Raw genomic sequence first — 11,352 nt, 5'->3', positions numbered from 1 at the left:
GTATCTTCGCTGGCGGTCCACGTCACCACACCGCCAGCGAAGATATGGTATCTTTGCTGGCGTTAAGTTAAGAGGGCCGTCAGCGAAGACACCTACGTCGTCGCTGGCGGGCCGCATCTCCTTACCGCCAGCGAAGATACAATACCTTCACTGGCGTGAGCTTAAGAGAGCCGCCAGAGAAGATATCCAATCTTCGCTGGCGGCCTTCTTAAGTAGACCGCTAGCGAAGATGTGTTTCCGCTGGTGGTCCTTGACCCCCCACCCTCACGATTTTCTGCGCTAACAGTTTTTTCACATGGCCGCCATGAAAAATATTTTCCAAACGCCATGAAAAATCGATTTTCTTATCAACGTGATTATCAAAACGTACTGTCACGAGTTTGTGCTAATAAATACTACTGTCCCTGCATAGATAAAAATGTGGTTAGCATTTGTATAGTTAATTGTACTAGCACGTATTTACTGACCGATGTGACGGTGATAGAGAGCTAAGTGAACAAATTCGTTAAACTAAAATACGTCACTTTCAGTATTCTGAATTAGATTAATTTTTTATGGGACATAGTACTAGTTACTACCATTATTTCACCTTCTTATGTAACTCACCGTTGAATGCATCCATTTTACTTTTAATTCTCTATTTTTCCTCTTTTTTTGGATTGAAAAGACCTTTGATCTGTTTGTCTCGAGCAGGCAATTCACGCCTACCAGCTTCTTCTCGTGAGGTTTCGTCTTTTTTTCTTCCCATTCTGAAAAGGGCTTTTTGCGGTAGAGGTAAGATCTTACAAATCGTATCTTAGTATAAATTTGATGTCGACTAGCTTCTAAAACTTAACATGCAAGTGCGCCACATCATCATCCACTATCAATTTTTATCTCAAGTATTTTAAATTACATATAAATGTGTCATGTCATTAATAAATAGCAATTATTATCTAGAGTATTTTAAATATCATGTAAACATGACATATTATTTACAATTTTGTTGTATTTTTAGAACTCAATATGCAAGCAATGCCAAATCATTACGTCCAAATTATTTAAACATATAAATCTACCATTTTTATAATGTATAACATGCATTCATCCACAAATCACGCAACAAAGCGCGTGGTATCAACTAGTAAATCTATATACTTTCCACCCCTCATTAATAAATGAGAGCAGGACGGGAAAGCATTAATGCCCATAATTATTCTTTATAAATTTTAATAAATCACTAAAGGAATATGCAATAAAAATATCTTTTCGAAATTCTCCACTGTTTTAAAATCACAAATTGCAGATACAAGAATTTCAAAATATTAATTTGAACTTTCCATAAGCATTTAAAGGCATATAGTCTGAATATACATATTGAGCAATTAAGATGAATTAAATGGATTTCAATATATATTTATATTATCATTGATGATGTATATACATATGATTTTGAAAATTAAAATTACCTTTTTTCACATAGTTACTTGGATTTTAAAAAAATGGCAAAGCTATACAATTTTTTTTCCAAATCTATTAATAATTTAAATTTTTAAATGAAACATCCATTACAAACTGAAACTTTTTAGTTCAAATTATAAGTTGGAAACTGATATTTTAATTCAAAATTGGACCATGATATTTTGTATTTTATACTATTATGACTGGTTGGAAATTGATATTTTAATTCAAAATTGGACCATGATATTTTGTGTTTTATATGAATTTCAAAATAAAACTAAGGAAACTATACAATGGAATTTAATAAATAGAAATAGATGATATTTTACCAAATTTGGTAAGATCAAAATTAATTAGCCCTTGAGTCAATGGGCAATGAACTTTTTTTTCACAATAACTTGATGCCGCCTAAAAATATATATATACTGTCATTCTAGTAATTTCTTTACATGATCAAATATATCTTTGTTGGTGATTAATTAAGAAAAGGCTTCATAACTCATCCGATTGAGCTCGTACTTTGTCCAAAATATTGAAGGAAAAACAAGATAGACGGAAATGGGAGAAAGAACTAATGGCACTCTCCCACGAACTAATGGCAGTACTCTCCCACAAAGAACCACAGACCAACATGAGTCATGACATTGGTCTATCTGAAGAATCAGGGAGCGAAACTGAAGAATATGACAGTGACACTAGCCTATCAGAGAAAGCAGAAGAGAGGATCGACAGACGGCTCCTATTAGCAGCCAGATCCGGTGATTGCACGGCAATGAGGGACATGGCTGCGAGTGATCCAGACGTGCTGCTCCGAACGACTAACCATGGCAGCAACTGCCTGCACATATCTTCCATCCATGGTCACCTAGAATTTTGCAACGATGTGGTCAGGCTCAAGCAGCCTCTCCTCGCCGCCGTCAACTCATACGGGGAGACGCCACTGCTCGCCGCCGTGGCAGCTGGGCATGCTGCTCTGGCTTCTGAACTGCTTAGACACTGCCGTGAATTGGGCTTCCGCGATGCAGTTCTGAAGCAGGACAGCGTCGGATGCAATGCACTGCACCATGCCATTCGCGGCGGCTACGATGACCTTGCGCTGGAGCTGATAGCTGCAGAGCCGGCACTGTCACGAGCCGTGAACAAGAACAACGAGTCGCCCATGTTCATCGCTGCGATGAGAAACTCCGCCGACATATTCGACAGGTTGCTGGCTATCCCGTATTCCTCTCATTCTGGGTGTGCAGGTGATCATGCTCTGCATGCTGCCGCGAGAAATGGGAATTCAGGTGAGAAATCTTCTCGCTGTTTTCATTCTTCTGTGATTGTTGTCGCCATGGCTGACATCTTGAAACCTGCTTTTTTCAGATATTGCTAAAAGGGTTATGGAGACGCGTCCATGGCTGGCCAAACTGCCAAACAGATACGGGTTAACTCCCATGCACCATGCGCTGCTTTGTGACCGTGTTGGCGTGCTACGAGTGTTGCTGGAACATGATTCTTCTTTAGGATACGTCGTAGCAGGCACTGAAGACGTTCCCCTCCTTGTTTCTGCCGCATTCCAAGGTCGTATCGGCATTGCTCGAGAGATTCTAAGCTATTGTCCAGATGCTCCCTTTCGCAGTAAGAATGGTTGGACATGCCTGAGTGCCGCTGTGCACGCAGACCGGCTTGAATTTGTCGAATTCGTCTTGGGGACACCAGAACTACAGAAACTGGTTAGCATGCGAGACAATCAAGGGAGAACTGCTCTGCATTATGCTGTCATGAAGTGTAATCCAAAAATGGTTGCCGCTTTGTTGTCGCATGGAGGCGGTGATGTCACGATGCTTGATAACTCCAGTAGTCCTCCAAGCTGGAAATTATGGGGACTCGGGGATCACACTAAGACTTTGAACTGGGTATGTTATAGCCTCTCTCAAGTACTTTTTTTCCTTAATATTACATCTGCTTATAATATTATAAATCATTTTGATTTTGGTCAAAGTCAAACTACTACAAATTTAACCAACTTTATACACAAACATACTAATATATACACAATGGCGAAACTGAACAGATTGGAGGGGGTGCACCACCTCAATATACACAGTGGCGAAGCTGAATAGATTGGAGGGGGGTTCACCACCTCAACCGTACATGTAGTGGCACACGGAATTTTGAAGCCATGCTATACAAGATAATGATAGACTATCAACTATAAAACATCATACTAAATGATGGCTAACTATATGATAAAGATGTGATTAGAAATTCCTACTTTAAAATGTAAAGTGGGGACAATAAAAAAGATGCTCAAGATTGCAAGGCACATTGAACCAATGTATATGAGAGGATACGAAACAAAAGATTGAAAAGATATGTAAAACGAGATGAGTTATTAACATATGATTAACTGAATATTAATTATTTCAAAATGAAAATAGATTAATATGAATTTTAAAGCATATGAAAAACAAAGGACTTTTGTCTCCCCTACGCTTCAACTAACGCACCTAGACTAGTTAAGTGGGAGTAATATATATTGGTGTGTGATAAAATTTAAAAGTCAAGGAACTAGTGCCATAACTCTTCAAATTAAAATATTAGTACTTAGCTGTGTGTTTAGTTCACGCTAAAATTGAAAGTTTAGTTGAAATTGGAATGGTGCGACGAAAAAGTTGGAAGTTTATGTGTGTAAGAAAGTTTTGATGTGATAGAAAAGTTAGAAGTTTGAAGAAATATTTTGGAACTAAACACGGCGTTAGGATCGATCTGGAATACTACTCCACTTTCCTAAATCCCAGCGCAACAGTATAATTATTTAAATCCTAGAAGACTATCTAGAAACATTAAAATAATAAATAGATTGAATTCTATATTTAAACTTTAAGGTTTGATGTGAATAAATCAAACAAATTGAAAAAATAAGATGAGGAAGTTATATGCCCTTGCCTATATCCAATCAACATAAGCATATACTGGCGATAGACATGATCAGTAAAACGAAAAAACAAAATAACAAAGCAGTAGGCTCGTACGACAAGTGGCCTTGCAGCCGTGCGCTTGTTGTGCCACGCTCTGGCCAGTCGTTGGGGGTGCACGAAACTGAGCTGAGGGGGGTGCACATGTAGCAAAAACAGGGCATCAGCACTAAAAACAGAAATACAGAGGGTTCCTTTGCACCCCGTGAGGCTGTGTAGCTTCGCCCCTATATAATACCAAATTAGTTTAACTTAATTTATAATTAAATATATTTTTATAGTATATTTGTCATATGTCAAATATATTACTACTTTTTACTGTAAACTTAAACTTAAAAACAGTTTAACTTTGACTAAAGTCAAAACGTCTTATAATCTGAAACGAAGGGAGTAAATGCTTAATTTGAATCATTAAAAACTTTGATCACATATAAAAGCTAAATTATGAGGATTTGACATAAAAGAATCGTTGTACTCGTTCAACATGAAGAATATTAACATGTCATCGCCACATTGTAAGAAATTTATGTTACCAACCACTTCACTGTTTCTTTTATGGTCCATAAGGAGGTATCAAGAGTTACCAGATAATATAATGTTCGTTTGTGGCACCTTGATGTTATATTTAGAAATTAAGGCATAGCAAATGAACACTCTCAAGTGTGGCATAGATTCTCAAGGACCATAAATTTCACAAAACTACTAATATGTGGCTGGAACTTTCATTTTGCTACAAATTTAACTAGGTATGTTTCACAACATTGAAAAATAGCAAATAATTTCATAAAAAAAAGGTGGCAACTTAACCCCACCCCCCACAGCTACCCACTCATCTCCTTGTTGAAGGTGTCATCTCAGGTTTTAAATGAAAATCTAGTCATGTTTTTGCGTGACTGTGACATAAGAGGATCAGACATTTCTTAAGGCGTTTTATGGAATTGGTGCATAATGCTCTATGTGTTTTGTCGTGGTTATGTATGGGTGAGATGATGCTAGGCAACATGATATGCTCATGTTTGCCTTAGTTTATCTGCATGCGGACAATCTTCGTAAGATCACATGCAGATTCTTGCTTAGCCTCTTCACGCTGTATTTTTCAAGCGTATGCTTGCATTTATCCGTGAGTGTACTGTACCTGCATGCAAAGATTAGCGGATCTGTATGTCTTTTGCTTTTTAGGGGAAACTGTATGTCTAATTGATGCATCGACTAACATCAATATATCAAACTTGGCACCCTATTCTCTCCATATCGATTACTTTATTCTAGAACTGCATGCTGATAATAGAATTGGTTTAGTTGTTGTCATATCTATAACTAATAACAAATTTAGCATTATTATGCATATCAATTTTTGGTTCAATAATTATTGATAAATTGATCTTAGTTGCTTTTATTATTGGAATTTCTTTGCAGAATGAAGTGGCCATGCTTATGATGGAAGCTGATCCCCGAAATGCAACCTCTCTGCATTACCTTGCTATGGACGCAAAGATAAAAGTAACTAATGATTCGAGGACGAAAGCAATGTTTCTAACTCAGACAAACACAAGGAGCACTTCATTAGTGGCTATCCTCATAGCGGCAATTACATTCGTCGCTGCTTTCACCTTACCTGGAGGATACAATACTGATGTTGGAAGCAGACACCCCATTATGGCAAAAAAGTTTTCACTTCAGGCTTTCTTGATCTCAGATACCTTAGCAATGTGTTCCTCATTTGTTGTCGCATTCATATGCATCATAGCAAAGTGGGAGGATCTTCGGTTCTTGCTTTATTACTGGTCTATTACTATGAAGCTCATGTGGTTTTCATACATGGCAACCATTATAGCATTTGCAACTGGTTTGTACACAGTTTTACCTTCTCATCTTCAATGGTTGGCTATAGCGATTTGTTTTGTGCCAGCTTTACTGCCCATCCTTACCAAGCTGCTAGGTGATTGGCCTATCTTGAAGCTCAAATTTCGGCTAGGTAAAATCTATAAGTCAGGCTTCATTGACATGGTGTGACTTCAATGATTATCCTTGCTTCCATTGTACCTTGTAAAATTAATATATTAAATTTAGATACTAATATTTATTTTGGCCTGCTACATTGTTAATGTTAGTTGTGGAATATGTCAAAATTCTAGCATGTACCCTCATGCTCCGGATATGGCATTTGTAAAATCGTGAGCAAACTACGCTTATGAATTAATGAATAAAATACTATTCTTGTTGTTTGAATTACCTATTAGTTATATTGCGTCCAACGAGTGTCTAACTATTTGTCAATTTTTTTGGTATCGGATAATACATATGGGCTAATATGATCAAATGATGATAAGCGCATGTATTGTTTTATGATTATGTTTCATAGATCATATATAGAGTTTCAAATCAACAACGGTGTCCACAATATATGCCATGAGGGGGTCTTAAGCCTCTAGAGTGGATATTATACACTATGGAAGTAGTCCTTATAAGTAACCTTATTATGAGCTAGCATTATGTATAAAGACCGTACGAAATAAAAAATTATCTCTGTTCTCTCCCCTGCTATTGCCTCCTCCCTCCTGCTCCTCTCCCCTTTGTGAGATCCACCTTATTTCCTACTATCATATTCATATACATTGTGTAGGGTTTGCTACAACTAATACCACATGTTGTGGGACCCATCTATATAGATCACTTGGTCTTTGTATATTGTTGGTGCCCTAAGAGCATTTCCAACAGATGTACAAAATTAGAACCCCAAAAATTCTCTATTGGGAACAGCCAAAAAGGAATTTGGCGTAAAATGCACCCCCTTCTTCAAGAGGTGCCTAAAATGTTGGTTCCCAAAATTTTAAAATTTGCCACATCATCATTAGTGGGTCCTTCTCAACTAATTTTATAACAACCAGTGATTGATTGAGTCGTCTCCATACTGTTGCTGCATGCATGCACTTCGCCAGTCCCGTCGTTGGCCGTCCATGCCTTGTGGCATGAGATGCCATGCAAATCTTTTCCAAGATCGCAACACGCGAGGGGACTAGGCCTGGTCAATCGTGAGATTGCGACTAATCCTAGTCGTGCACGAAATCACGACTGAGACCGTTCTCAAGGCTATATGAGACGCATCGATATGATAACGAACGAAGGATACAGTGCTGCAGACGCACACAGAGCTGTTCCTCTGTCAGCGCCGGCGGCGTTAGCTTTTCGGTAAGCCAGGCAACGGCTGCAAGAAGCAACGAGCGAGCAGCAACTATAGGTGACAAGCACAAGCACTTGTACGGTGCGTATAAACCATACTAGTACGGTGCGTATAAAGTTTAACATTGATAAACTTAGTGCTTTATAGTCTTCCCCTGTATATGATGCCTTTCTTAGCAATACCAAGGGGTTTACTTAAGAAACTTGATTATTTCCGCTCTAAATTCTATTGGCAGTGTGATGATGAAAAGAAAAAGAACCGTTTGATGAAGTGGAGTATTATGTGCCAACCCAAAGAATGAGTTTAGGAATTAATGATATAGATATGAAAAACACCACCCTTCTTAGCAAATGGTTATTTAAGCTACTCACGACTGATGGTGTGTATGGCAACAATTGATTCGTAATTAACAAGTACTTGGGCTCAAAACCTGTGTCACAAGTCGAGTAGAAAGCTGGGGACTCATTTTTTGGCAAATTCATTATGAGAAATGGTGCGCAAATCAGGTTTTGGGAAGAAGTGGTTGGGAGAAGCACCATTGTGAGAACAATATTGTTGTCGAAATAACAATAGCTTCACATCAAAAGACGTGGTTCTCTCGGTGGAATTATTGAATAGTAAAACAATGTATTAATTGTTGAAATTTTTTGGGATCCCCCATTACATGCTCCTAGGGGCCATTTATAATCTTAGTACAGACTCATACCCCTCTAGGGTTTAGTATGTACTGGGGAATTTACATTGATACCCTTATGATAGGAACATTAGTGAGGGCATATAGTGTCCATCCTAGCTACGCGCCCTTAGTCGGGCTTCACAGCCCGGCCCATCAATGGCGAATGACCTTCTTGGGCCGTGCCGCCCTTTGGGCATCTTTGGCGAAGACCACCCTTCTTCAGGCGAACCTCACCTTCTTCACCTCATGGATTCGCACGAAGTGAAGATCCGACGATGAGTCACGTAGGATTGGTGGTGAACTCTCTAGACTTCGCCCTCCGGCTTCGCCCATGTGCTTCGCCCAACGCGAACCCCTCGAATTCCAGCTATCGCCTCGCGTATGCAATTGCCTTGATGGTTTCAGCAGGTTTGGTCGAAGGCCCTCGTAACATGCCTCCAACAAATATCCTTACATATACAATATAGTTAGGAATAAACATGATACTGTAGGAAAAGTGCTACAAAACTACCTTCCGAATGTATCTTGGCGAAGGGATCTTATTGGGCCAAAATTAGTGGCATGGAATAACCTTCTTCCACGAATCGCTAACCTAATGCTTACTCAGAGTTCACATTATCTATGGTATTTGTGTCGTGGAGTAGTTTTGACAAGGGATAACCTGACCAAGCACAATTGGAAATGAAGTAAGAATTGTTGCTTTTGCCACAAAGATGAGATAATATTACATTTGTTTTATGAGTGCAGATTTGCCCCTTTTGTGTGGTGCACTATTCAAGTGGCTACGGGGCTTTTCCCGCCTCGTGGTGTATCCAATATGGTTGGTAATTGGCTACGGGAAATTAGGAAAGACTTGAAGTCGCTTATCTTGTTAGGGGTAGCCACTATTTGTTGGTCATTATGGTTTTGCAGGAATTATATTGTGTTTGACAAAAGAAAATTCTCTTCTCTTTTATAGGTTATTTTTTAACTATCCACTTCCTTTGTACCTGGGCTATCCTTCAGAAGTCTGGTTCATGGGGATTTGGTTGCAGCAGTGTGTCAACACTTGGAGCAGATTAGGGAGTTCTTTTTACCAGGAACATGGGTAGCGGTCTAGCTTGAAGATTGGTGCTCTCTAGATTTTCTTGCTTTTCTTTACTTGTTTCAAACTATTTTATGGGTGTGTGTGTGTTTTGGTTGTGTGTATCCTAGTTATGCAGAGGCCGGGAGTTTTCTTAGTATGGTTTTATCAACTTAATTTACCTGTCTGAGATTAATAAAAGCTTTCTTTATCATTAAAAAAAAGTAGTAGCACTAAGTAATCTTGGCTTTTTTTCATTCATCTAAGGCCTTGTTTAGTTCCTAATTTTTTTCCCAAAAACATCACATCAAATCTTTGGACACATGTATGGAGCATTAAATATAGATTAAAAGAAAAACTAATTGCACAGTTTGCATGAAAATCGCGAGATGAATCTTTTGAGCCTAATTAGTCCATGATTAGCCATAAGTGCTACAGTAACTTGCATGTTCTAATGGCGGATTAATTAGGCTTATTAAATTCGTCTCGCGGTTTCCAGGCGAGTTATGAAATTAGTTTTTTCATTCGTGTTCGAAAACCCCTTCCGATATCCGGTCAAACATATGATGTGACATCCAAAAATTTTCTTTTCGCGAACTAAACACAGCCTAAGGATGCAACAACAAAGAGTGCTGAGCCGCTGACAAAGAAAACCTTGACAAGTTGACTTTAGCACGCTGATCGAAACATGCTTCCATGCATGTTGATTGCTCAAAACAAAAGTGTGACCAACTTAAAAATGTGGGCCTCATTTGTCAATGAGAGCAATGGCTGTTAGAGTTATAGATAATCCTGCTGTTTTTACCTCAATTTGTCAGTACTGTAGCGCATCTAGCGTTTTTTCAGTTTTTCAGTTTTTCTGTTAGAGTTCCTCTTTTCCCATTTTAGTGGAGCCGATGCCTCCCTGCTTATATGCATTATGGAGCTAAGACTCTGTCAGAAGCTCAAATATACGTGATGGCCCATATGCAAGAAATCAAATGAATAAGAAAAGAAGAGGAAATTAGATTGGGAACTTGGATATAAAACCAAAGAATAGAATTTAGCAACTACTACTATGGTCAACCGGCTTGTGTAGATGCATGCATGCGTTGAGACTTGAGCCTATATAGGACTTGGGTTTAGCCTTGTGGACCCTTGTGCAGACCTTTTTCAACGCAGGAGGCAACGGAGTAGTATTAATTATGAGAGTCAACGTGTAATCAAGCGCACCAGAGGACGCACAATCGCACACGGGGGCGAAGGTAAAAGATATGTGCGGCATACTAACATATACTCCCTCAGGTTTCATTTTAATTGACGTTTTAGACATTGACATGGACTACAAAATATATCTTTGACCTTATTTTTCTATTATAATATACATAATAAATAAATACATGTTTACTTTTATTATAGTGCTTTGAAAGACAAACCTATATATGTTGTTCTAGTTTCTTTAAACTAAATATTTTTAAAATTATTAATGGTCAAAATTATAAAAGTTTGTCCCCAACCTTGTTCAAAACATTAATTATTATAGAACCAGAGAGAGTATGTATTATTAACTATCTCCTCACTGGTAGTGTTTGGTTTGGGGACGAGGTGGGATAGGTTAGGTCCATCCCTGTTTTTTGGAATGGGATGATCCTGTTTTTTTGTTTGGTTACAAGGATAAAACAAACCATGTTTTTGAAGAGACATAATGGGATGGAATGATCCTATACATTATTTGGATGGAGGGATGAAGGTGGGATGCTTGATAGGGTTACCTATTGATATTAGTTGGTGAGGTTACCCTCAACTAGTCATGAACAACACACAGTACAAAATAATACTTAGTCATGAACACCACACTATTTGAAAATGACAGTTGTGAATTCCGTTTGTTCACAAACGATATAGCTCCATAAGTTATTAAAAAAATTAAAACTCCATGTATGCCCATCCTGATTGCTACAGTAGCAGAAGGTTCACAGTGCACATAATACAAGTCAAACATAATAATAGCAAATTTTAGTCTTACATATAATAGCAACTTAAGGTCTTACAC

At 38.3% G+C, this 11,352-nt stretch overlaps 1 pseudogene; it reads left to right on the top strand.

Moving 5' to 3' along the window:
- Nucleotides 1–1,998: 1,998 nt before the first annotated feature.
- On the top strand, nucleotides 1,999–6,413 carry LOC127755940 (ankyrin repeat-containing protein NPR4-like; annotated as a pseudogene).
- Nucleotides 6,414–11,352: the final 4,939 nt, after the last annotated feature.

Source organism: Oryza glaberrima, chromosome 11 (assembly GCF_000147395.1).
Source record: "Oryza glaberrima chromosome 11, OglaRS2, whole genome shotgun sequence".
Taxonomy (NCBI): Eukaryota; Viridiplantae; Streptophyta; class Magnoliopsida; order Poales; family Poaceae; genus Oryza; species Oryza glaberrima.
Note: the sequence above shows the minus strand (reverse complement) of the source record. Positions and strands in the feature narration are given on the sequence as shown.